Source organism: Myotis davidii, unplaced genomic scaffold (genome assembly GCF_000327345.1).
Source record: "Myotis davidii unplaced genomic scaffold, ASM32734v1 scaffold24, whole genome shotgun sequence".
NCBI lineage: Eukaryota > Metazoa > Chordata > Mammalia > Chiroptera > Vespertilionidae > Myotis > Myotis davidii.
In genome coordinates, this window is record NW_006298312.1 from 1,637,078 (window position 1) to 1,642,242 (window position 5,165).

A 5,165-nucleotide genomic window follows, 5' to 3' on the forward strand; every position below is an offset into this window, starting at 1 on the left:
AAATGTCACCAAATTCTTTATTAATATTTATTGTGCATCTGTCAGCTACTGACTGAACCTGTTTCTCTTGTAATTTTGGCAATGTTATAACATTTTTTTTACTGCAAGGTGTTTTGTATATGATATAAATGCACATTTTAATCATTTTTTAATGCTACCCACCAAAGAATATGAAAAAGAAATTTGTATCAAAACAAGACTGTTAATAAAATAAATACAGTTTAACTCAATCTACTATGAAGAAACAGACTTGAAAACATAAATAAGCAAAACCCTGAGGTAAATGTTACTGCCATGCTGGAAAAAAGAATAAAATCCTATATGTGAAAAAAAAATTATATACGTGTATGTGTTTTACATACCTCAACAGAATGTTAACATGATCAGAATTGTACATGGTTACTTGCTTGTATTTCTGTAAAAGTGATGTCTTAAAGGGGGAACAGTTTACAATCCAACTAGGAGTTTGGTTTCCTCATCATAAATCTCAAGTGACTTTGATATATTTCTTTGAAATACTTAGCACTTATGTGTATATCTTTTTCCAGCTGTGGTTGTGTAAATATTTAGTTATTTCAGTCACTGGTATTTATATTTTATCTTCCAAATGGGCAGTTGTTGAAGGAATCCTGCCATGTACTTTTCCCTGATGCTGGCCTTGCCTGAGGTCAATCCTGTTATATTCCCAAGGTCCTACCAGGATTCTTGCCAAGGGCAGCTGACATTATCATCGTAGTTTTTGCTAAAACCTCATGCCATCAGTCCCTTTCTTCTTTTATCCTCTCTTAAGATTCCTATGCAGAGTATAGTTGAGACCTAGAAGTTGGCTTTGCCAAGTTTAGTATAAACCTTATATATTATTACATTGAAAAATATCCAAATTAGCATAATCAGAATGGTGGTTGTCAGGTGGCTTGTAGGAACTCAGAACTGATGATTGAAGGGAGAATACATTTTATGAATAATGAGCCAGTAATATCCTGGGGAGGTTTGTGACAGTGAGGTGGATACCTCTTCTAGGGAAGAAGATTGAAATCACCTGAGAGTCTTTCATCTACTCTCTTCTGAGATTCATATTTGCTCTTCCCCATTGGGTCCTCCTGTAACTCCCTCAAAGTCTTCTGAGAAAGTGAGGCATGGTTATTGATAGAAGTTGGGTAATTTTTTCCATCAGAAAATGTTGGTGAAAAAGTTTTGGGAACCAGTGATATTTAATTTTAGTTATGCACACAGTGTATAGGAATTGACATGCTATGAATGTTAAAAACTGATAATATAAGAATACTAGGGGCCTAGTGCACAAATTCATGCACCTTGAAAGGAACTGCGAGGCTGCGGTGGGCACAGGGACGGATCTCAGCTCACCCTCTGCACCCCCACCCCGCCACTCCCGCCATAGCCCCTGGTCCCCGGTCTGCCAGCAGCCCCGCTTCTGCCGCTGTTCCCACGCACGGAGTGATTGAGGCCGGTGCCAGCAGCGGGTGCGAGCGGGGCCAGCTCTGTCAGTGGGTGTGAGCAGTGGCTGCTGCCCCGATCATCCCTCAGGAGCAGGGGGAGGTAGAGAAACCCTCAGGGGCAAGCAGGGCTGGCACTGGCAGCAAGTGCAAGCACCAGTAGCGTGCAGGAGTAAAGAATTTTCAATAACCACCAGAGCCTCGCCCCGATGGCAGCGACCAGTGCCCCACCTTGGTCTGGCACCCCTACTCACCTGCTCCACCATCCCACTGCGGCGGACACCAGCCATGTTCCGTGCACACCCCCTGGTGGTCAGCGCATGTCATAGTGACCGGTTGTTTGGTTGTTCCACCACTAGGTCTATTTGCATATTAGGGTTTTAATTATACAGGTTTACTCAAAAATGCAAGATTGTATTTAGAAAAGATGACACAGTATAGGGAAAATTTATATCCTCATTTATTTATCATGAAGGTCTTTATTGAGTTAATAGACCATGAAATCAATTGATTTACCGGTAGGTATTCTATGCATGCATGGGGAAAAAACAGCAGTTGCCATCAGGATTGATTCTTGTTTTTATTGCTACATTTAAAAAATAAGTAATCAGACTTAACACTTCCATTGTTTGAAACAAGAATGGACAAAGCATGTTTCTTGATATATTTTAACATATGAATGCTGGCAGTATTTATGAAATAGCTGGAAAAAACAAGGGTTTTGAATTTCACTAGGATTAAATCCAGCACTGCCACCTTCCAGCCAAATGACGGCTGAGAGTCTCAGTTCTCCCATATGGACACCAGATATAACAACACCTACCCCATAAAGATGTTATAGTGTTAAAGGAGATGATGGATAATTAATATTCGTTTTCTTATTTCATTTTTTCCTGCTTAGACTTGATAATAAATAAAAATTATTATAGATTTCATAGCGATGATGACTGCTATTTATAATTTTTATTATTGAGGTTGACTAGTCACTCATAAATATCACTCAGGAACGGGAAAGTTTCTTTCCTGAAGGTTAAACCTTATGAGAAATGTGAAATTTCTATTTTGTTGTTGTTATGATTTGTAAAGTGATTAGTTCTACAGGCAAGTAATTCATTTTTTGCAAACCCTGTTCATTCTCTTCAGATTATTGGATGGTAACAAGGTGTATTTATTTTTTGGTTTTTTTTGAGAGGTATATTCCTTAGAAGCAAGGGTCAGTGGGGATGTCCTATAAACATAAAAAGAGTTCAATGGCTAACCTAGTTTGATTATATCTGTCTTTTGGCTAATTATAATGTGTATTAGCTAGACTGTACAGACCCTGATAACCGTAACTCTTTTTTTGAGCAATACCTATTAACAATCTGAGGAAAGAATATTTCAAAGAGCATCTTGGAAAATTTAGCCTTTATTGGAATAGAATTTTGCCTTTATTGCTGAAACTCTTCTACTGAGTGCTGCTTTACAAAAATCATGGTGAAAACTTGGGCCTGAGTTAATTCCCAAAAGTCCTTCTGGCTGTGATCCAGCTGTGTGTGACTGTAGATTAGGCATTGAGAGGTGAGCTCCCCTGCACTTAGTGGAGTCTGGGTGATCTCCAGGTTTTATAATTGGCTGTTACTTCCTCTATACAATCTCCCTAGATGGTTTTATTCTCTCCCATGGTTTCAGTCTCCAGCTTGATTCTCTTCTACAGTTACAGCTGAGATTACTTTTCTGATGTCAGATTTGGATATTCAATTGGCAACTTGTCATCTCCATTTGAATATTGTAGAAATATTTCAGATGTTTCATGTCTCATACTGAATAAATCATCACTTGTTCTTCTTCTTACCAAGCCCCACTTTTCCATTCTCTACCCTCATTGGGACTACCCTTCAACCTATTGCTCAGATCAGAAACTTGAAACCTCCCTGCCCTCTGCTTCTCCATTCTGTGTATATTTTATTTTCATTCCCCACACATTGCCAGTGAATAGATCCTGATGTTGTGATTAAATATCTCTAGATTCTTCTCTTTATTTTCCCCTCTGTCTGTCAATATCCAATTCCAACTTTTGGAATTTATTGCTTGAAGAGTGTAAAAGTGTCCTAACTAATCCCTTCCTAGCTAATCCTGCTAAGGTACAAGTTTCATACTACCAACAGTGAGCATTTAAAATCAAACTTGAGCATGTGATCCCTTGCTTAAAATATTTAAATGTCCTCATTGCCTTCAGTTGGTTCCAGAACTTTGGCTTGATATGCAAATCCCATTACATTATTGCTTCTAGCTACTTCTTGAGGCACATGCTTTCTAATCTTTGACATGAACCTTACACTGAGGCCATACTAACCTACCTGCAGGTCTGAGTTAACAAATGTACCATATTCTTTTTTGCTGTGCCTTTAAATGAAATTATCTCCTTTCTTTTCTTTCTGATTTTTTTCTGAGGCTCAAGTTTCATGTCTTAGGATGCCTTCTCTGTCTTGCTCAGGTAGTCTTAAGTGTCCTTTCTTTGTGTTTTCATAGCAACCTATGCACCCTTATTTCCTATCTGAAATGGACTTTCAGAATAGAAAAAAAAAATTGCTGCTCTTGCAAGTTTGGCTCAGTGGATAGAGCGTTGGCCCTTGGACTAAAGGATCCGGGGTTGGATTCCGGTCAAGGGCATGTACCTGGGTGGCAGGCTTGATCTCGGGCTCCAGGTCTGGTTAGTGCGGGAGGCAACCAATTGATGTGTCTCTCTCACATGGATGTTTCTCTCTCTCTGTCTCCCCCCTCCCTTCCACTCTCTCTAAATATCTATGGAAAAATATCCTCTGGTGAAGATGAAAAAACAAACAAAAACCCTAAAAATAAAATTTGCTTAAATTGAATATAAGCAGTTAATAGTAATTAATATCCACCTTTCATAATTACAGTCAAAGCAGTAGCCAGTACTTTATTATAATGCTTTATTTTTTGAAGTTTTATAGCACTTATAATTGAATAATTTAAAATCTAATTTGAATTGAATTTGACTTGAATATAACCTTTTTGAGAGAGTATGACTTTCTAAGTTATATTTTTTTCTCATGCTGCTTATTTATTTTATCCTCTTCTAGAGCTTGGTTTCATTTAAAGAACTTATGCAGTATATCATGCAGAAAGCTAAAGCTATTTGTCAATTTTTGTTATATATATATATATTTGTTATATATATATATTGATTCCTGGTAGATGTAAGCAAATAATAGATCTTTTATCAATTATGTGTATTTATTTCACTAATAAAAATGTTAATTGCAGTAGTAAGAAATTAGAGATATAAATAAGCCCATGTAGGACTTACAGTCTAGTGAAAGTTAAAGAGTATGCATATTGATTACAATTAAAAAAGTAAAATCTTTTAAGTCTCTGTATAGAATGCACAGTTTTAAGCTTAAGAACATTCCATTCAAATAGGTCTTTTCCTGTCAGCACTTCATTCATTTTTTATTCATTCAACACATACATATTGATTCTCTGTAGCATGCTCAGCACTCTGCCAAGTGTACAAGAAGCAATTGAGCAGAATCAGACCACAGATCTTACAGAGTGATGCAAAAGGCATAGTATTTAAAGCTGCAATTCTGATCATTCTTACCAAGGATAGCTGTGTAGCGTTATTTAGGTTTATAGAAGGAGCCTTAATTGTTGTAAAGATCAGGGAGCTCAGGGATTTGAAAGGAAAGTGGATATAAAGTAGGG

At 37.4% G+C, this 5,165-nt stretch overlaps 1 protein-coding gene across 1 annotated transcript in view; it reads left to right on the forward strand.

Annotated features, from left to right (window-relative positions):
- Positions 1-5,165, forward strand: part of ROBO1 (roundabout guidance receptor 1) — a 1,289,171-nt gene that overhangs the window by 905,952 nt on the left and 378,054 nt on the right. The window lies entirely within an intron of this gene.